Source organism: Polypterus senegalus, chromosome 6 (assembly GCF_016835505.1).
Source record: "Polypterus senegalus isolate Bchr_013 chromosome 6, ASM1683550v1, whole genome shotgun sequence".
Classification (NCBI taxonomy): domain Eukaryota; kingdom Metazoa; phylum Chordata; class Cladistia; order Polypteriformes; family Polypteridae; genus Polypterus; species Polypterus senegalus.
Window position 1 is genome coordinate 68,360,188 of NC_053159.1, and position 23,483 is coordinate 68,383,670.

A 23,483-nucleotide genomic window follows, 5' to 3' on the forward strand; every position below is an offset into this window, starting at 1 on the left:
TGGAAAGATCACCCACCCCTAATTTGACTAATCAAGTTTTCAAATTTATGTAGGGTTCATTAACCCTATGGCGAGCTACTTGGAAATACCGGTAGTTCGTGAGCAATTCAGATGGTGGGATATAATAAAGAATGACAATGTGTGATTAAAGGAATCCTCACATTCTAAATATAAAGGACAACACACAAGAAAGGACAATAGGCAAATGTAATTTTAACAGAGGACATGGTGGAGAAACATTATCTATTTTTTGTGTATAGTGCCTTTCCTATCTATCACTTGCATATGGTGCCCTTCCTAATCTATCAATCATTTTAATATACTGTCTTTACAATCTGTCACATACTGGCTTTTATACCTCTGTCTTTCTAATATTCAGACCATGAGAGATCTGGATTTAAATTGTGCTTCTGACAGGGTGTGACCATGAGTAAGTCACTTCACCTGTATGTGCTCTAACTGGAAAAAAAAAAAAAAAATGTAACCAACTGTATCTCAAATGTTTAAGTCACGTTGGATAAAAATGACAGCCAAATAAGTAAATGTAAATGTATAATGTATATCTTTTCAATTATAGTGCCTTTTCTACTCTATCATTTATTTGAATACAGTGCATTTTCTGGCTGTCTGCATTTTCTTCAGTTTCTCAAACACGTAAATAAATTGAAAAGGTAAGGTCACACATGTATTGAATTTCACAAAGCTAAATGTCACAGACTGGCTAAATTTCATTAATCTGTTATTCAGGGGCAGTTTGGTTTTGTTTTGTTTTTTTGTTCTTCCCAGTGCATGACAAAGCAGACCAGACCGTTTTGAAAAATTCCACGAATTTGAAAGATAATGACTGAAGATTTCTAGAAATAAGCCTGATGTAAGCGTACAAGGGGCTGGGTGACAACAGTTCAGTATTCAAGCTGAATCAGGACAGATCACTAAAAAATGAGCAATTATCTTAAATCTATCTAATGTCTTTCCTATCTACCAAATATAGTGCCTTTCACATCTATCCAATATTGTGCCTTGCATGTCTATCTATCTAACATGAAGTGTATGTCACACCAAGTTATCGCTCTAAAATAGTGTGCCCATCTCTTTTTAAACTAGTGCCATTTCTATTTTTCACGTGTATAGAGTACCTTTCCTAAATTAGAAATCATTGGTGTATGCCTTTCCAATCCTATGCTTTTGTGTCCACCCATGGCACCCATGTGGTGCCTTTCCTTATAATAATAATAATAATAATAATAATAATAATAATAATAATAATTATTATTATAATAATAATTATAATAATAATAATAATACATTTTATTTATATAGCGCCTTTCCCATGTCAAGACTCACGTAAATTCAGAAACAACTATATGTCATATACAACACTGAGTACAAACATTATTTGCATAAAATACTAAATAAAAATAATAACAGGATATACAAAGAAATCAAGTAAGCGGCAATTGACCAGAACCAAATACAAAAAATGCGAATTCCGCAAGAAAACCCCGAACAAATAACATATTCTGTGATGCAAACATTTGTATAAAATGGCCTTCCTATTTATCTCTCTCTTTCTAGCCCAGTGCTTTACCTATCTGTCTACCGATTATATGAATGTAGCGCCTTTCCCATCTTTGTTTTCGCTTTCTTCTAGGACTCTGGTACTTCGGCGCACATCCCTCCCCCGCGGTGAGTCGCTGGTATCCCCATAGCTCTCTCACTTTAATACTCGTTTGGACTGTGCACAGCGCACGATGTTTGTTTTTCTGTCGCTGCAGGTCAATCGATTAACAACAATGGAGCCATATAGATCTTGATAGATTTATTAATGTAGTTTGCTTCATCTCAAAGCAACAGCCAACGACAAAAAAGCACGCCGAAAAAACGCGTCATTATTTCTCTGCGGGACAAATCCACATTGGCGACTACGGAAAATTTGTATCACCGTTCCGCCGAAGAAGATCATAACTTCAATACGTGAAGTATGGAGCACCTGGCTGTACCAGCTCTTTTCTTGCTGTAAGGTAACCCATTCCGTATTCCGTTTTAAACGGCTTGTTGAGTTTTTACAGTAACGTGAACACCATTGCAGCCGTGTTGTCGCGGCGCTGTTGTCATTGTTGCTGCTTGCTGTACTCTGATGTCTTCAAAGTGCAAAACAAGCTTTTTAAGTAGCGGGGATGCTTGCAGTCCAACGTGTTGCTTATGTGTCGTCGAATATGCCGATTCGTAGTTGCCTGTTACCGTGACGTTCTTTAAAAAAGTGATACTATCGTTTAAATCGGAGAAGTAGTAAGGAGATATGCACCAGTTTGTTCTTTTAGATTGTCTGTGATACACTCATCTTCTCTTTTCGGGGTTGCCCCCAGGTTAGTCTAGTAGTAATCGCCGTCTCGTCAGGCTGAGAACACGCCTTTGATTTCAAAGCCACTTTGAATTAAAAATTCGATCTTCTCCATGTGTCACAGGTGTTTTTTCCTCAGTTACCATGTACTGTTTGTTTTCATTCAAAAGTGTTGGTTTTGCACCGTATTGTTCAAGTCGCCCTAACATAATTTAGCATACTCTCACTCATTTCATGTGGAGTTGGCAAACCCAAATCCCCCAGTTTTATTCAAAATCCGAAAGACTATCTTGGTAGTTTAAATGTTAACTTTGTATTAGTCATGTATGTGTGAGTGTGCCCAGTGACTGACTGGTGTCTTCCACAAAAGACGACCGTGGGATAATGGGGGCATACTGAGCATTAATATTGAGATTTGCTATTTGAGTCTTTTATTTCTAATTTAATTGGCACACCATTGCTTTGTTTATAACTCGGTTGCAGTTTTTTTATATTCACAATCCTTACATACAGTAGCTTAAATGGTACAAGCTGTTTTAAATTACTTTGCAGTAAAAATCACTAAACACTGATGTAATTATGTCAATATTTTCACTCAAACTGTTGGTTTTGTTTTGACGGATTGTCTTTATAAATGTGCATCACAAGCAGGAAAACTTCAGGCATGCAGCACCATATGCTGTAGAGTTTGTACCAATGCTTTCATTGAGTGCAGCACCCGTGTTGTAAAACCATCATTTATAATGTTAAAAAATTCACTTTTCCTTTCTATTCATTCATTTTCTGAGCTTAATTTTTAATTAGACTGTTAATGTGTTATGACTAATAAGAGCCTAACTCAGCAGCACTGAACACATATTGAGAACCAAATGATGATTTGGTGTAAGAATTTTTTATTAATATGTTTCGTTATTTATATCAATTTTTCAAAAATGAGAATTGATCCATCCAGTAATTTATTTTCTATAATATAACATGCTTAAACTGGTTTAGTGCAAATAAGGGATATGGTGGCAAGAAGCCTATCCCATCTTCCTTATATGCAAAACAGGATGCAGTGCTCAACTGGGTGCAAGTCTATGACAGGGCCCACTTACACACACACAAGGCCAGCTTGTGGTTCACCAGCACATCTCAGGTGATAAGGGGGAAAAATGGGAGTTTGAAATGGAAAACCCACACAGACACTGAGAGACCATGCAGACTTCACACGGACCATAAGAAGGTGCAGGATTTAAAAACAGCCAATAGCACTAATGATGGCACCACTGCTTTGTTCAGATTCAGACTTTCTGGGTAGAAAGGCATGCTGCCTTTTTGGGATCAACTCAATTTCCCTACAAATCTAGCAGAGTAGGCATACGTAATCGATAGATGGATAAATGGATGCATTTTTTTGGTGAGCTTATGTAACATTATAGATTGTCTCAGTCTTTCCTTTTTATTGTGTTAGAATCAGCAAGTGGTATACTATAGATTTCAGTAACAGTTTGCCTCATTTTGAGTCAAAAATACAAATAAGAGTTTTTCTACTTGTTAGAGGTGGTGGTATACTTTATTTAAAGGTGAGGTTCTTTTTGACTGATGCAGTGGTGTTCACTCAAACTGAATTTTTTTTCTCAGTATTACCTTTTTGAAATCCACTTTCACACCTATATTATGATTGATGTCTTCCATGAACAAATCCTTTTTATGTAAAAATCTAGCCTTTGTTACATTCTTATTGTGCACATTCATTTTCTTTCCTTGTTTGTAAATGTCTTTCTGTAGTAGCCCTCTCAATACCAGCTCAACAAGATGATGGGGGGATTTGTTCATGCCCCACCCTTTGTATTCACTTTACTTTTAAAAACCTCGCAAGTGCTGGCTGTGCTCTGCTGACCTGGTTTTGTTGCTTTCATGTTTAAGGATGAAGGGATACAAAGCTACTGCAGACAAGAAAAGCTCCAAAAACAGTCTTAGGCAATGATAAAAATAATTATCAAGCTCATCAAGGCTGAGTAATTTGACTTCTTGCTGATTATACATATACTGTACAAAGAGTGCAGGTTCTCAGGCCAGCTGCAGATCACATATAATTCTTCTGGGTCATATAGAGCCTTTTTACAATGAAATCCACCCCAAGACAGTTTATAGAAAAAGATACATTTTACAATTGTTTACACATATCTTCTACTATTTGGAACACTAACAGATTGGGGTATTTGTTCAGGGTCACTTAGATAGGCTTTGATGGGACTGAAGGCACAAATCTAAAGTTAACAGTAGCACACTCTTGCCACTAGGCCAAAAGTCCTGCCTCGGAGCTGAACTGGAATAATAAAGCAAACGCAACATAAGTACATATGTAATGCAAATGATTGTAAATGAGATTCCCACTTTCTTACATTTTGACAATCTAGCATGTAAAAAGTAAATGCATTTTATATTTTGTAGGAGGCAAGTGACATGTAATGGACACAGAGTTTGGGCATTTGGCCAGAAGCAAAATCCCACTGAAAATGCAATTGTGTCAGCAGCACTATTGCTTAAGCGGAAAAACATAGCATGAAATGTTAAGAAAATGTGCAGAGGAGTTCATAAGGTTCAAATCCTTAATGACTAATTAATTAAAAAGTGAGTTATCCCTCCTCTCAGCACCTACCTTATTAATGTTCCATTTGCCTCATTGATCTCTGCTGAGGTATTTCACTCATTTCTTGAACCCAAAGGTTGAATTTCTGGTATATTCAAAAACCTAAAGAGTAAGAAGCAGAGTGATAAATTAAATGTATAAAAGATGTTATCAGCCAACATCTGCCTTGGCAAAATGTCTAGACACTGACACCAGTGGTAACTGGCCTAGTGAGGTCATCCTTACGAACTGGTGACCTCATTATGTGGGTGAATTGTATACTTTACCTATTTAAGGTTTGTGACAAGTTGGAACTGCAGTCTGCAAGAGAAACAAGAACACAGTTGGTTTGAAGTATAATGGAAAAGTAAAAGTTTCTTGGTGAAAGAACTGTCTCTAAGACAATAGAGAATTTTCTGTGGAAATGAGTTCAGTGTTGATTTTGATGTCACTGTCTTGCAAGATCCAGGAATCGAGCAATGGCTCAAGTGTGGCAGCTCAGTTCTCAAAGTCTGCCTAACAGGCATCCAAAAACAGTCAGCCATCTCTACCAGTAAAGATCATCACATTATTCACAAGGATCGAGGAGAAAGTGCTCACTAGTTTTTAAGCCAGCTGTCAAAGTGATGTTGTTATACCCAGTAGACACAAGTCTTCAAAGGATGACTAGAAAGCAAAGACATAGTCAAAAAAACTCTAGCAATTGTCAGAACCAGCAGAACAGTTATCAGCAACCTAAGTGATGAATCTTGAGAAAAATAACAAAGTCAAAAGGAGTGCAGGGTGATCAAAAACCAGAAAAACAAAACAAAGAAAGTTTTTCAAAAAGCTTTGAAGAGTTTTAGAACTCATGTAGTCAGATAGGAAAACATACACCTGGATGAGCTTTTATCTGTCGAGTTGTAATTAACAAGTCATGACCTCTAAGGACACACCCACTTCGGGACAGTCCTAGCAATGGGAATCAAAAATAACACCACCAGAATGGAGGTGATATAATGGCTCAACACACAAATCAAAATTGAATATCTATACTTCAAAAACAAATTAACCCATTGGATACCTTAGGGTATAAAATCCACCAACAGAAGCAAACGATATTCAAAATAGGAGTCCCTGACAGATGTGACCAGTGGGATAAGGGAGGCAGGCAGAACCAAACATACTAAAGGTTGGGTGATTCATGGAAAGACCAGCACACGTTACTTCGGTATAACAATAGCAGGCAGAGACCATAACTGAGCGCTTGGTGGGAATCTTATCTGATCTAACCAGACATTTACATGTGCATTTGGGAAACTGAAGAAACATCTCTTTTCACAATTTCATATCAAGGTGACTTCTCTTCTCCCAAATGTCTGTAATTTATTTAATGAGGATCAGCGCAAGGCTAGTGGTATAACAGAAGCTTAGTTAGAGTTAAGTACATAGAAAACACTTATTTTATCAGTCTAAACAAGGCATGACCAGACAGACAGAATATTAGGTAAGCCACTTGCAATGCCATCACACCATTTAGAAAGAATACATGCTGTTTACAAGATCAGGTGTTAATGCCCTGTTTCACTTTTAGTTTATAACACACATTTCTGTTTGTTAGTAGTTTGACTTTTTTATCTCAATAGTCTGGTGCCATATCTGTCCAGTATTCAGAATGGTCCCATGCGGAACAAACCTTGATATACAGAGTACCATTGACAAATAAAGAGTGGTACAGTGACTTAACAGCAGCAAACTATCAATACATCAAGGAAGCAACTACAAACTAATCATGAGTTTGGGTGTTTAAAGTCTCATTTTACACAGTGCTGGTCATATGGTGAACAGCATAATTTATATATTTTGACTGCCAAGGAGTGTTTCAACTATCAGAAACAAAAGGATATCACAAAAGTGAAAACTAAGAGATTAAAAAAGCTGTTTTATGCCCCACCAAGTATTAATACCTCTATACAGCTTTCAGTTTCAGAGTTCATTTGAGCTATTGTAGAGTCTCTTTCTTCTGAAGGGATGTTTCCCTTTCAATGTTTTTTCCTCCATGGACATAATGCCATTGTAGGCAAATTGGCACCCATCATAAGGGTAGAGTTCCTCCTTTGCTCACAGCTAGCTAAAAACCTATTTTCCAGTTTCTCCTTTTAAAAGTATCTCTTGGGTTATGCGGCCAAAAGAAGCAGTCCGACATCAACTTCTTTCAGACCCTATGGGGCTTGTCCTCTTATTAAACATTATCAGGACATAATCACAGACACACTTTGTGCCATCCCAAGTTCCTTTTACTATCCCTGGGTTTCTTCCTGTGCCTGTAGCCTAGACGTCTCAAAGAGATGGAACAAACTTTGACAATGTGCAAATCTGTGACAGTCTCAATCCAGTGGATGTGTTAGTAATTAAATTTGGGATGCTCCAAATCTAAGTGCTACCTGTACAGATACCAGATTCTCAATAAGATGTGAACCATTAAATTCTTTCTAACACTATGAATTATTGCAGGTAGTGGAATTTAGTAAAGCATACATAAAGGAAAAAATATTAGTGTCCCTTTTTATAAGAAACCATTTTTGTAAAGGCCGAGTGATATGCAATCCATTCAAGAATCCTAACACCCAAGTGTTCACTACCCAGTAATCCATGGGTGTCAGAGGGTCACAGTGACTTCAAGTTTTCATTCTAAACATTTTCTTAATTTTTATCCAGATTTTGCTACTAATTGCCTTAATTATAATTGACTTGCTACTTAAGACTCACACCCCTTGTTTAATTTTTCTCTTTAATTAGCAAAAAAACAATAATGAGATACAAAACGAGCCAATACATGACCACCTAACCTGTATCCGCCATCCAATATCTGAAAATAAAAAAAAGATGAAGGTCTTAGTCATTTTGATCTTCTCACATCCACAAAACATTTTGACTGTGCTCATTGAAAGAAGAAAATCGGCAGTTTTGGAAATGTCTGCTCTGTTAAAATGAGAGTACCAGCAAGTTATGGAACTAAATAATGGGTTTAATTAACAATAAGGATCAGCTTCTAATTAAGAAACTGGTTGGAATGAAATTAGTTGGAGTTGGATTTTGAGGCCCTGATTTAGCTGATCATCTGTTAGTGCACTTCACATTTTATTTTAGTTGGCTGGTATTTAAGGAAAAAAGAAGCAATTCTGAGACCCGAGTCCTTAAAAACAAGGCACTTAAAATAAGGGAAAAGGAGTCAATTGACAACAGAAATTTGGTCACTAATTAAAAAAGTGGCAGAAAGGCAGAAAGCTTTGTTTTTTAGGTTTATGTTTACACCTTGGATATATACACATTTTTAAACATTCTCTCGAAGACAAAATTGCTGTACACAGCATCAGAGACATAGTTTTTTATGCTAATCTACTCCTTATTTATGTCTAATCTCCAACCACCATGGCAGCCATCAGCAGACAATCAAACAGGAAATTAATTCTTACTTTAAGAAAAAATGCTTCAAGAATCCAAAATTAATTGTGGAAGGTATGTTTTCTTAAATTGAAATCATTGCTGCCTCAAAGTGAATGTTATAAGGGTTTTTCTCTGACCTATAAACCTCTGAACCTTGTATTATTTTGACAAAGCCAGACGCATTCACGACTGGGTATAATGCAGCAAGTGACCTAATATGTGGTTACTAGTTGTACTACCCATCTAAGAAGGGTTAAAATCTAAGTAATCAATGTAGACCTCAGCATTAACATTTGTAGTGCATCAACTTCAGTAGTTTGTAAATGCAATGCATTTGACATTTCAACAAATGGCACATCACAAACATCAACACATTTTATGAATCCTATACCAAATGGCATATAACAAAAATATAACAACTGGATGGACACTAAGATACACAGACACTCGTCCTTTTATTAAGGTGGATTGTAGTTCATTTCCAAGAGCAGGATCCACACACTCCTCTGGCCACAACTGTCAGTATCTAACTGTTATAGCCAGTTGCAGGGTAATAATCTGCAATTCTTGGCAAGGCTTTTGAAACGCCATACTTTCCAAACTTTCCAAATATCAGTGTTACAGTAGGCATATTAACCTGGTGTGCCCCTTAAAAATGATGTGATTGCAGAGTTGAGATAATAATAATAACTAAAAGCCTCATATTACAACTTAAGCAAGTCTGGCCTTTCCCATCTTGTGTTAATTTTTTATTCTCCCAATTCTGAAAAAATATAAATAAAACATAGGTATATATGTATGTAAATAACAAGAATGATTTAATGTTACAATTATTTTTTAACCTTTCTTTAGCTAGCTATTGAAAGCAAATCAGTGCAATTAGCTAAATGATTAGCGTCACTTTAAGAGCCCACAAATACAGTATCTGTAATTAACCAACATATTTCAAAGCAGTCAAGCTGATTTGACAGGGTACATTTAGAAGATGTCAGAAATTTAACAAGAAACATAATGAATTAAACATCACACCAGCAATCTGAAGCCTGCACCTTAGGTGCCCAAAAATATATAACAATGTCCTCCGGTACTGTATATATTTATGTGAAGAGTTGATGAACTACAATTAAAGGCATCATCAGTGGAGTAATGCAGGGACAAAAGTGTCAGAGTATAAAGTAAATCCAGAGATAATTAATGCAAAATGGTTCATTTTCTGTCAGTAAACAGTTGCATATCTACAGACAGAGTTTCAAGCCAGAGTCTACAGTTGGTAAGTGAATTGGTGTGAAGGCTGATTGGTGAGAGAAAGAGCCTAAAATTAAAAGAAAGGAGGGAAGAGGGTGAGAAAAAAGCATTTTGGTTCCTTGAGGGTGGTAATTTGGGTAGATAGTGTGATACTTATTTTAGAAATTATTTAGTATTATTTTATATATATATATATATATATATATATATATATATATATATATATATATATATATATATATATATGGAAATTCTAAATAAAATGTTATGAGTCACCAAGATATAAAAGCATAGCTGCTTCATACTCCATCTGTCAATATAATGCAGTAAGTCCTCTGCCAGCCTAATTTCATGTCAGTCTACTTGTAGTCATAGCTTTGGGGGATAAACAGAATATTCCATTATCTTTTTAACTATGAGAAACTTGCATTCTAATCAAATTAAGCAAACACTTATGTGCACTTTAGCATTGACATTAAACATTCTAAAACTGGTTCTTATAGTCATAATAAATTTTGTTATTATTTTTGGCCTCCCCTCATTGATGCATGCTCTTTTGGTAGTTTGCTTTGGACTAACTTCGGCTTGTCATGCCTTTTATTCTCATGAATTTAACAAACATGCCATCAATGGCAGAACAGAGCATACTTAACAAAATCTTCATAAAGAAACCTAAATTTGATAAAGAAAGTCCCACAGAGAATCTCTTAAAATGTTAGAAAAAAGTGAGTCCAACACCCCACTGATTACAGAAACTTTGCAAACTCAATTTGAATCTCAAGAAAAGGCATTTAGTTTTTTTTTTATATAATTTTATTGATTTTATTGTAATCATTCCATACAGATACAGTAGATCAATTTTTACAAAAAATAGGATTGAAAGCAAATCAACCCAACCCCCACCCCTGGGAAAGAGAGCATGGCCAATGGAGTAAAACTTAAAGCTGATCAAAATACACAAATTGATGAGTTTAATAGGTGGATAAAAAAAATTAATATGGGAAAAGAATCTTTTTCCTCAGTGCTTTAAGAGCTTATTCTAAAATATTATTGATTAGATCCAGCCAGGTTTTGAAAAAGTTCTGCACAGATCCTGTAACTGAGAATTTAATTTTTTCCAATTTCAAATAGTATAAAACATCAGTTACCCACTGACTTAAAAGAGGACAGTTAGGATTCTTCCAGTTTAGCAAGTCTGCGTGCCAATAGCGCAGTGAAGGCAATCACAGTTTGTTTGTCCTTCTCCACTTTAAGCCCATCTGGGAGAAAACCAAACACAGCTGTTAGTGGGTTAGGAGAGATTGTGACACCAAGGCTGTCTGAAAGGCACTTAAAAATCTTTGTCCAGAATGGTGTTAATTTGGTGCAGGACCAAAATATGTGACCCAGTGCGTCTGGGACTTGATTGCAGCGTTCGCAGATTGGATCTTGCCCTGGAAACATCTTGGACAATTTTAAGTGAGACAGATGCGCTCAATATATAATTTTAAGTTGAATAATTATATGCTTTGCGCATATGGAGCTTTAGTGAATTCTCTTCATTGCTGCCTTCCACTCCTTTTCTGATATGTTGAGTGATAGATCTTTTTCCCATTGTCCTCTTGGATCTTTGAAAGGGAGGGACTGTAAAATAATTTTTATATATTGCAGAAATGCTGTCTGAGCAATATTTTTTCCAGCATGGAGGAAGGTGTGAGATAAGGGAAATCGGGCAGGTTCTGTTTGACAAAGTTTCTAATTTGAAGATAGTGAAAGATATGTGTTGCTGGAAAGTTAAATTTGGAATGTAATTGTTCATAGGATGCAAAGATGTTGTCTATGTACAGATCTCTAAGCAATTTAATCCCAAATGTTTTCCAGATATTAAAAACTGTATATGTTTGCGAGGGTTGAAAAAGGTGTTTCTCATGCAGAGGTGCCACAGATAAAAGATTCTCCATCTTAAAATGTTACATTGGTTCCATATTCTAAGTGAGTGAAGCACAATTGGGTTATTAGTATATTGGCGATAGCTTGCATTTGTTGGGGCACAAAGCATGGAATATAAAGAAGAACTGCAGGATTTTATTTCTGTTGCTGACCAAGTTCATTTATTTGTGTCCAGGCTTTTATAGCTTGTATGTTTGCTGCCCAGTAATAAAACTGAAAGTTAGGTAGAGCCATGCCACCTTCTGCCTTAGGTCTTTGTAGGGTCACTTTTTGAATACATGGATGTTTTGAGTTCCAAATAAATGAGGTTATGGTTGAATCTAATAGCTTAAAAATGATTTATTGATGCATATTGGAATGTTTTGAAATAAAAAGAGAAGCTTAGGAAGGATATTCATCTCAATAACGTTAATTCAGCTTCCAGCTAGAGTGAGATAAAGAGTTGACCATCTATGCAAGTCTTGCTTAATTTTTTCCATACGGACGTCGAAATTTTGTTAATAAAGAGCTTTATATTTACTTGTGATATTTAAAGGTATTTAAACTGATCTGCAATGATAAAAGGGAAGGTGTCCAATCTGATATTGTATGCTTGAGAATGACAGGAAAGAGCACACTTTTATTCAAATTAATTCTGAGACAAGAGATCTTTTAAAATTCTGTAAGTGCTGTTAAGACTGCAGGCACAGTATTTTGTGGGTCTGATATATGCAGTACCATATCATCTGCATATAGAGAAATTTTTAAGTCCTTTTCTGATAATCCTCTTTATCTGATAAGCATTTCGACAGTGAATGGCCAGTGGTTCAATGGAGATTGCAAATAGCAGTGGTGGTGAGGGGGCATCCTTGTCCCATGTTCTAGTTTAAAGTAGTCTGAGCAAATGTTGTTAATATAAACTGAAGCTTCTGGATTGGTATACAGTAGTTTGATCAATGCACAAATGTTCGGGCCAAACCCAAATTTCTCTAATGTAGTAAACAGGTAGTTCCATTCAATCATGTTGAATGCTTCTTCTGCATCCAACGATAATAATATCTCTGGGGTGTTTGAATTTGCTGCCGAATATATTACATTAAACAGGCGTTGAAGATTGGAAGCTAAGTGTCTGCCTTTAATAAATCCAGTTTGATCTTATGATATTACTGAAGGCAGCACTTTCTCCATCCTTCTAGCTAGGACTTTGGAGAGTATCTTAACATCATTATTCAGAAGTGAAATTGGTCTGTATGATGCACATTGTAATAAGTCCTTATTTTTTTTAGGAAAGACGGTGATTAATGCGTGGCAAAAAGTTTGAGGTAGAATTTGATTTTCTCTAGCTTCTGTAAATGTTGCTAATTAGAGGGAAGCTAGCTGAGTGGAAAATTTCTTATAAAATTCTTCAGGGTAGCAGTCAGGGCCTGCTCCTTTCCCGCTTTGAAGTGACTTTATAGCATCTAGTAATTCTGACAGTGCCAAAGATTTATCCAGTTCCTCTGCACTAAAAGTATCTATTTGTGGTATCTGTAATGTATCTAGAAATGCATTAGATTGTGTGTTGTCTTCTTTAAACTCAGTAGAATATAAGGATTTATAATAGTCTCTGAATGTGTGCATTATATTTTTATGGTCAATGATTTTATCTCCGTTCATGTTGGTGATTGCTGGGATTACATTGCAAACTTCTTGCTTGTGGATTTGTTGAGCTAAGAGCTTATTAGCTTTCTGTGTTTATAGTAATAATGTATTGATTTAAAAATGAGTTGTTCAGTTTCTTTGGTTGTTAAGAGGTTGAGCTCTGAATGCAGAGCCTGCCTTTTCCTATGAAGAGCCTCACTTGGACACCTGGCATGTTCTTCATCTATTCTAGTAATTTCACTGGTTAGCTCTGATACCTTAATGGTTTCTAATTTATTTCTGTGGGAAAGATATGAAATAATCTTTCCTCTTAAGAAGGCCTTTAGAGTTTCCCAGAGTATTCCTACAGATACTTCTGAGGATGTATTTGTCTCTAAGAAAAAACTGATTTGTTTGGATATATATTCTGTCCAGTTCTCGTCTGCTAATAGAAATGGGTTAAGACGCCATCTGCGAGATGAGTGTGTGGGGCCTAATGATTTTAGCTCCAAGATCAAAGGGGCATGGTCGGAAATAACAATTGTAATAATCGTAGTCAAGAAATTATTATCTATTGTGACAGATAGGGGGCGCTGTCGTCCCCTTGAACCCTCAGACTAAAAGTCCAATAATTGACTTTATTATTATGATACAGTGTACAAAGCACCCTCCTCTCCACAATACTCATTAAACAATACACAATACACTAATCAATAAATCCACTACTCCCAGACGCATTGCCACCCAGTTTGGGTCCCTCTATGAGTAAAAGAGAGCCCCTTTCCTGTCTGCACCCCATTCGACTTAGATATAATATGGGTCAGGGTCTTCAGGATTGCATCGCTCCATGAGACAGCACCATCCAGCTGCTCTGGCTCGATCGACCCTTCCCCTGACCGCTCTGTTAACATTCTGCACTCTTTTGTAGGGCTCGCAGTGACTTGGCATCCCCTACTTATCAATCATGGGCCCGGATCACATTGCGTCCCTGTATGCTGTACGGTACTGGTATTACTTACCTCTACCACCAAATTATATAACACGGGAGGCTCTCGTCCCAACCGCCAATTAGCACACCCGCATCTGGCATGTGCTCTGACGGACTTCGTAGAGGCTTCTGGGATTTGGAGTTCGTATTAGAGGACCGGGCCGCCACCTTTGGCTGACTGCGATCCGCCTGTATTAATTTGTTGGCGGATCGAACAGCCATTTCCCGGCCCTCCTTACCTTTCTGTGGGGTGAGCGGTGTTTCGCTTGCCTCCCCCTTCCCCTTCAGAATGTCCGAGTCCGTCTCTTTGTGGACAAAGTTGAAAGCAATGGGACGCGGACCTTCTCCTTCTCACAATGCACTGGATTGGATCATGTGTCCCTCGCCGGCACCTGACATGCGGAAGTCCTTTGCTCCTCTTACCGGCACACCACGGTCTTCGGGAGCTTCTCCTGCCTCCCACAGAGCCTCCGGATGACCTTCTCTGAGGTATGTGCACGGTACAAAATGAGTTATTTTAAAGATGTGATTAATTAGTTCGCCGGCACATACCTTGTTGTAGTTATCTTCCTCCTGAGGCCTCCCCCGATCCTTGCAGCCGCTCTGTAACTCCTCCTGAGTGCTAGCCATAATAAGAGGGGTTCCTTCGCCGTTGCTGCTGCTGTGCTTCAGCTTCTTCTTTCCCATGACAGATTTAGAACCTTGTGGGTTCTGGTGATTTTGCTGTGTGTCCTGATGCCGCCTTCTTGGGGTTCTCTGTCCACAGAAAATTTTAAACAGGTCCTCTCCCAAATTGACGGCCAGAGAATCCTGCCGACTACGCCACTGTGACAGATATGGGGCGCTGTCATCCAATGATTGACTTTATTATTATAATACAGTGCAGAAAGCACCCTCCTCTCCACAATACTCATTAAACAATACACAATACACTAATCAATAAATCCACCACTCCCAGACGCGTTGCCACCCTTCCACCCAGCTCAGCTTAGCGTCTGGGATCTCCCACAGTCCTTTTATAGTCCGTGACCCAGAAGTGCTTCTTAACCCGCAGTCCTTGTGACTTCCTAGCACTTCTGGGTCAGATGAATACTCCTCTTCTTCAACCTGGAAGCACGTCATTCCCTTTGTCCATGTGACTAGGACGCACTTCCGGGTTGTAGGCAAAATACTCGTTGCTCCTTCCTGCAGCGCCTTCTAGCAGCCCCTGTGGTATCCATTGTCCATAATTCCCTGCTGGCATTCGGGGCACCTCCATGCTGCAGGGAGGGCTCCACCTGGTGGCCTGGGGGTATTGGCCGGGATGAATGGCCGGCCATAGTCCACACTATAAAGAAATAATCAATTCTTGAGTAGCAGTGATACACTGGTGAGTAGAAGGAATAAGTTCTTGAGTTTGGGTTTAGAAATCTCCAGGGGCCTGATAGGTTGTGGTCAGTTAAAAACCGTGTAATTGTCTTTGCAGTGTTAGATGTCATTCCCCCAGTGACAGGAGTCCTATCGAAGAGTGGATTTAAAACACAAGTAGAGTCCCCAGCCATTATAATTTTACGAGTGTTCACATTGGGAATGGATGCAAATACATTTTGCATGAATTCCCAATCATCAACATTGGGTGCATAAACATTTATCAAAATCATTTTACAGTTAAATAAATTGCCCATGACAATCACATATCTCCATTCAGAATCAGATACTACATCTGATACCACAAATGAGACTGTTTTATGTATAAGAATTCCCACTCCTCTAGTTTTCTTTGTAAAGCTGGAATGGAACATTTATCCAGTCCAGTCTTTTTGCAGCTGATCCTTGCTTAGTAAATGGGTCTCCTATAAAAATACTATTTTAGTGTTTAGACCTGTTAGGTTAGAGAATACTTCCTTTCTCTTTAATTTGTGATTCAGGCCTTTAACATTCCAGCTCACAAAGTTAATTGTTCCATCATGGAGACATTGATTCTGTATTTTTGATGTCATTTTGTAGTCTTAACTGGAAGTGAGACAGCTTTAACCTTAATTTCCAATTTTCATACGAGTTATTGCCATGCAGCGTATTGTTATGTTGGTAGTTATCATTATAAGGATTAAAATAATAGATTTGATATAGCTTCTTCTCTTTCTCTCCCCCCCTTATCCCCCCACCCCCATTTTGCCTCCCCACGTGAGGCTGGACCCCACTTCACAAAAGTCCCGGTCCTCTGACTTACTTTGAGACAGAGCACATCCAAAACAAAACAAGCCCCCCAGCAGCGGCATTTGCAGATTAAAAAGTAGAGATATCTATTGCCAATAAAGTCTAAATACTATAACCATAAAATATAATCAGCAACAGTCTTGAAATATTAAGACAGTAAACCCAGGAAGTGGTGTTAAAAAGTGGCCCTGGATAAGCATAGTAAACCCTAATACAATAATAACAATAACAGTAAACCAAGGGTATGATGTTAAACAGTCTCCTTTAGAATAGTTTAAAAAAAAAAAACCTGTTTTAATCTCTTCCACACATACGCCTACAATTATAATTAACACATAAACAAAAAGTGTCCAAGAAGAGAAAAGGATGTATAATTATGGTACCTGTATCATTGCAAGCAGATCAGATAGTAGGTAATATCTTCTTGCTGTACCATGACAGGATGCGACTCACTTTCATATTTCAAAAAAGCGTCAGGATCAGCTTTCTTAATTCCTTTTCTGCTTCATCTGTGGAAGATAAGATGTGATATTTGTCTTGAATTTCCACTTTCAGTTTGGTAGGATACAAGAGGCTATATCTGATATCGGTTTTCCATAACTGCTGTTTAATGTTGTAAAAAGCTGCACATTTAGCAGCTGTTGAGGGTGAGAAATCAGGGAAAATACGAATGTGGTTATTTTCAAATATAATCTCCTGTTTGTGTCTGAGAAGTGCCATCACATCAAGCTCAAATTGTAATCTCTCAAAGCGGACAATAAAAGACCTAGGTATTTGATCCAAGTATGCGATAAGCTGCCACTATCTCTGTATCTGATTTTAAAGTCCTCTCCAATTATTTCTGAGAATAGCTCAGCTACGAATTTCACTGAGTTTGGACTTTCACAATTCTCAGGTAGACCTTCGATTCTAATATTATTCCTTCTGCTTCCCTCTTCTAGAGCTGCAAGTCTGTCTCCAAGTTTTTGCGTTCGGAATTCACAGCTGTAGCTTTTCCATCAGCGTTAGATGCCAAATGTTCTGCTGTTTCAATTCGAGCCGTGAATGTCTGCTTAACGTCTTCAAGCTGATCGGCAAGTTCTCTTAGTTTAGACGCATTTTCCTGAATGTGTTTCTCAGTTTTTCTCAGCATATCTTTAAAGACTGCATGCTTCTGCTGGAGTATGTGAATTTCCCCTTGGGATTAATAAAGTATCTATCTATCTCTATCTATCTCTATCAAAACGATTATATATACGTTTTTCCAAGTCTTTATATTCTTGACGCATCTCTTGCAGCTCCAGCCGCAGCTTCTCGTTTGTCTTGAGCAAGCCATTTATTTTTTTCTTCATATTTAGTTTAACTCTGCCTTCTGATCTTGCAGGATTAACAATAATAACAATAATAATAGAATTTTGTTTATATAGCACTTTTCCTATGCTTAAAGCACATCACAGAAATTTTGAAATAAAAACAACAGGGAAAAAGTAGAAAAAAAATCAAATACACAACATTGGATATAAAATAATATCAGCATAAATACTAACTAAAATATTAATACATGAAACACAAAGCTTTAAATTAGGATAAGAGACAACAGAGGGTAGCATGGTGGTGTAGGAGTAGCCCTGCTGCCTTGAAGTAAGAAGACAAGGGTTCTCATCCAGGGTGATCCCTGTGTAAAGTTTGCATTTTCTCCCATTTAATGCGTGCGTGAGTTTTCTACAGGTGCTCCAATTCCCTTAACCCCCCCACCCCAAACCCCAGTTCAAATACATGCAGGTTAGGTGAAATGGTGCTGTTAAATTGGCCACTCTATATGTTTATTTGTGCATCTTTTGATGGGCTAGCATCCTGTCTAGGTGTAGTTTTTGCCATGTGACTGATGCTTGCATGGATAGGCTCCAACAGCCCCACAGCCCTACTATAGATAAGTGGGTTAGAAAGATGGATGGATGGATAGATGGACAGAATGAAAACAAAAATACAAAATACTGCAAGAAAACCCTAAACAAATAACATAATTTGTGACACAAACATATATCATGTTTGGACAAATAAGCCACTCAATGTAACCTGGTAAAATTTCCATTTATGACAATATTCGGAAAATCATGGAGTTTTTTTCTCATGCTCATTTACTAAGTGTAGCTGTATGGAATACTGAATGGTTAGATTGCAGTAGTTTGTAAATTGTGAATTTTCTCAAGTTACACAGTGGTGAGCAAACTAGTTTTGTGAAATATGGATTCAGAGATTGGAAACATCTCATCTGAGCATGTTGTAAACACAAGGTTGCTCAACATTACTTGAATGCATAAGTAAGATTTGATGCATAAAAATCAAAGAAAATACACAGTTTTAAGTCAACTAAACAGAGATAATGCAAATGCAACTTTTGTAGATAGAAGCTGTGAGCACATTGAAGTTGTTCTTGACATTGTAATGTTCTGTGCCAAACGAGATAACCCACTATAATAACCCAGAGAAACTGATGAGGCGTTAAACCAGGTTTATTTTTTGGAATAGTTTACATTTCTGGCAAAGTATAATCCTGAAATTAAGAGCTGCCTTGACAAACTGACAAAAAAATGCAAAAATGATTAGCTGTGATATACAAAATGATTTGCTATAGTCTGCTGCCCCTCTGCTTCTATGAAAAACAAAAATGATTTGCATGCATGTCCTAATACCTATTATTACTGATAAATGCAAAAAAGAGAGTTTGTGATTCTGTGCATTTGTTATATTCAAGGAGGGATTATTAAAGAAAAAGCTATTGGGTATTAGGAAATTATTATTTTGTTAACTTTTGCTCCTTTTATGGGGTGAATATCTATAAAGGGACAATCTTATGAGAATTACATTTTGGTGCCTTGTTAAGATTTTTTATTTTACTTTGAATCATTTCTGCCACCATTTTTGGTTATTGCAGGTGTTGCTATTTTGTCTTCTTTTTTCTAAGTGTGCTTTGTAGTTTGGGGTGGCATTATAGATGTTCCAAACCGAAAACTAATTCATGGCCAGTTAAAAGGTCGCCTGATGTGGAGTTTAGCTATCCAAGTTCACGGATAAACTATTACATGCTAAAATACCTCTTTTTGTGTACTTTTGATTATGACCCTGCTATTGAATATTTTCACTTTGATATTTGTGTCTTGGTTTTGTCATCCGTGCTAACTATCTCCCAGTGTTTACATTTTTCTCTCTTAATCTGCCTTTTTAAAATCACTCTGCTCAGTAAAAGCAAAACATTGGGTTTGTATTAAATGTGTTATAATGTGGAGTCCCATTCATAGACAAAAGTGTGTGAGGTCTCCACAATAAGTCTCAAAAGCCAGGTTAGGCCTTCTCTAGCCTCATCAAATTAGACCTCATCCTAGGTAGCTTAGTCCCAAAATCTACTGGCCTGCTTCAGCCTACACAGGCCTGAAAGGAGGTTTTGGCAAGGGTGCATGCATCCTCAAATGTACTTTCCCTGTGTGTTGAATATACATTGCACCTTCCACTAGTTAAATCTGGTTCTCTGTTCCATGGCAGAAGTATATAGTCATGTTAATATTTTTTGAAATGCTTAACTATTTACTGTTAGATGCCAATCAATGATAAGTGTGAACATTTTCTAAACTACAGGTATTCATCAACTTACGACCTATGCATCTTATGACCATTCAACTTACGACCCCTATCCCATTTTACAGCCAAGTGATAGTTCTAGATGCCGTGACCCATTCACGTTAATCTCAGTTTATTCCCTGCAGCGGTTTCGACTATGTTCAGTTACATTTGTCTTAAAATTACAGGAATAAAGGCAATTGATCTAGATACAAAAATGATGGTGATCAAGCATTATAAGGGAGGAAAGAAAGCGAAGGTGATCGCATGTGACTTTAAGTCAACCCATTATAACCATTGTTCACACAGCGCTGTACTGCTCTGCTCTGGCTTTGAATCCAGTTAACCTCCGAAGCTTCTGTGTTGTAACTCATGATGTGTCGCTTCATGCAAACAGCCACAAAGCTGTAATGAAACCACACTGAACTCCTTTATTTGTTAATATTTATTGTTAACAGGCTAAAATGTTGCTGGGAGAGGCTCATGCTGAAAACATTACATAACACAGACAAAGAAAGGATTTGTGAGGCTGTTAAAGGTTCGGCACACATGTGAGCAACTGTAATAACAACACAAAATAATAAAAAGAAAAAATAATTTACAAAAATAATGATAGAAAATCTATGCAATGTGCTATGAACAATAATAAAAGAGAATATAAAATAAACAATATGACTTAAGGGACTTATTATACTGTACTATACATACAGTCAGGTTTGAATACACACACTAGTCCGTCTCTCATCCAGATAGACTTACGTTAGTAGCATTCTGTTTTGGGACTTGTTCTGAGTTTTCTAAAGTAGACCTGGCTCTGTTTATCTTGCACTACTGATAGATTTGCATAACTATTTTGTCTATATTTTGTTTTTTTTCGAGGGATATTAGTAAAGTTGCTTGACTTTTAGGACTACAATAAACTACAATAGGCTCAATTCTACAAAACATGTGTCTGTTTTTGATATAAAGCAGTGGTTCTCAACCTTTATTCCTCTAAGGTTCCCCAGTGCACCACAAAATTTAATTAGACCCCTCTACACCGACCATGATATTTTTTCCTTGTGTACTTTTGCTGCAGTCTTGACAAAGGGGCTTGTTTTTTAATTTACACCAGGGAGCTTTGATCCCTGCTCGCTTCGCTCGCCAACCCCTCCCCCCACCAAGCACTACGCACCATTGTGAAGAGGGGGGCTGAACACACCCCAAGGAGATGCGGTCACTCCTCCGAAACCCCTCTTTAACGGTGATACAATAGGAATCAAATAACAGTTGTTTTTTTTACCTCCTCTTTGCTCGATCAGCTGCTGGCTTGCTGCTGCTCCTGTGCGGCGTGATCTGCATTTCATGCGGCGCTTCAAACGTTTTAAAGTCACTGCCTTGTCTCTCTTCTCCCCCAGACATCCTCAAACACTATTCAATCTCTTTTTGCTGTTCCGTTATTTCACCGAGTAATATTTTCTGTTTGTTTGCGCTAATGTGAGCTTTACTCTCATTTTCTTGAGATTTCGAATTTTCCTACTTCCATTATCTCTAACCTGCTCTGCATGTGTATCATGGGACTTGCTTCCAAAGGTTGTAAGTATGATGTGACTTGCCCATCTCGCGGGACGTGAAAGTGTCTCTCTGTCTCTGTCTCTCAAAGATTTATTTTCAAAAGATCACCTCCCGTCACAGTCTCGTCCCAAGTTTTTTTTTTATAATAGATTTATTAACAACAGCAGCATAGCAGCATATTTGGTGCCTGTGTTTTTTGAGCCTAAAGTAAAATTAATAGGCCAGTTCAAATACAGCCTGCATGGTTTTAAAAAAATAAAGGTTATTTTACTAATGCATGAATTTCTTAACCCAAACATAAAATAAGTAGGTGTTGTAAGGGGTAAATAATAACCAGTAATTACCAAAACACAGATTTTTGTCATTGCAGATATTTTTGATAACAATAAAAGCTGCTTTTTACTCACTCAGCTTACATAATACTTTGGAAATTAAGCAAAACTGATTAAGCATTTCTGAAAATAAAAAGTCAAAAATAATTTTAACAGTACCGAATTAGTTGCCACAGAGATTTTTTCATAACTTTATTACAGAAGCTGCTTGGCTATCCTCTAAATTCAGCACTGGAGGTTTTCTATTAGAGTAGAAATTCAAATGCATTTTCTCTCTAAATACAACAAAAACGGAAAAGACAACAGAATTATGTGGTGTAATAACAGCATTCAGGTAAACCACAGGACTGGTGACCAGCCCTGTGTAGCTTTACAAATTGAGAACAGCAGTGCAGATTAGTAGCCACAATGCGCTGTGATGGGCAGATTAACCACTAAACTCCAAACTGCTGTGCCTATGTGAGGAGTCAATCTGATGTCTATACGGAGATGATGTAGATGCTTCAGACACATTTTAATGGCAGGTGTAAATGTAATCTAGCTAAACTATAAACAGATACATTCAATATATCGAACACACTTTCAGGAGGTTGTTAAAAAAAGACACAGTGCTAGATTAAGTTTGACATTCTAGCTGTAGCTTTATTTTAAGTGATTTAAATATTTTGCTGCTATTTTATAATTATTTTTAAAGGCATCTTGCGGCCTTTCCCATAAATTCCCTGGGGCCCCCCAAGTTGAGATACACTGCTATAGTACATAACCATGCTATTGTTCAGCCTTTATAAACTGAGTCTGTTACTTCATGGAAGCTATTGCAGCCTTAGAGTTATGTCTATGGTGGTCTGTATAATATTTGCAAACTAAAAACTTTTCCCTAATGTTAAACTGAGTTGGAAAATTCCTAAAGCTAAATAATTCAATCTTTAAATTTTTGTCAGCTTAATTTTACTAATTGATAAGCAATGATTCACAATATTTATAATGTGCTTTTAATGATAGTCCTACAAAAGTGATTAAATTTATGTGGTCAGTTATGACTTTTCCATCCTAGCTGTTTTCTGGCTGCACCACTTTGCAATTTCTGGCTTCACACATGTCAGTAGAGTGCTTTCTGCAGATCATGTCTAGCTCTGGGCTCAATTGCAACAAAAAAAACCAACAAAATATGTAGAACAAAGTTGGTGTTGAGCTGAACTTGTGCTTAGCCTGCTTTCAAGAGCTCCTGTATTTAAAGAGACAAACAAAAAAACTTTATTTTCAAATCATTACAAAAGGCACTAACTAATGCCAAGCAAAATTAAGAGGTTAATTTCTAAAAGGACAGGAAATTAAATTTGTTAAATAAGGAAAAAAATAAAGTACTGTTTCCCAGACATTCTAAGCTTGTCTATTTTATGAAAGTGACACATTTCTTTAGCAAGCTGTGCTTTCTGTTTGTTTTTAATAACGTTCATTCTCACCTTAATTAAACGTGTCTCTTTCTCCTCTTGTTTAAATAGGAGACTTCTTTTTAATTGAATTGTAAGCTGCAGTATCTTCGGTTCAAACTGGGAGAGAGCTCAGTGTTGTGGTGCTCTGAGAAGTTGTGTTGCTGCTTCTCTCTTTGCCTTGTTATCAAGATCCTCTGTCCCACTCTTCTCCACATCAACACCCTCTGCTTCA

The 23,483-nt window shown here is 37.2% G+C and overlaps 1 protein-coding gene across 2 annotated transcripts in view; it reads left to right on the top strand.

Moving 5' to 3' along the window:
• The first annotated feature begins 1,738 nt into the window (after window positions 1-1,738).
• The window catches only part of lrrc3 (leucine rich repeat containing 3), a 45,496-nt gene continuing 23,751 nt past the window's right edge, over window positions 1,739-23,483 (top strand). Inside the window, exon 1 of one of the 2 annotated variants that reach the window (XM_039754965.1) lies at window positions 1,739-2,021. The gene's annotated coding sequence lies outside the window, so the exon portion shown is untranslated. The remainder of the gene's footprint in view (window positions 2,022-23,483) is intronic. The other variant, XM_039754964.1, reaches the window with a different exon arrangement.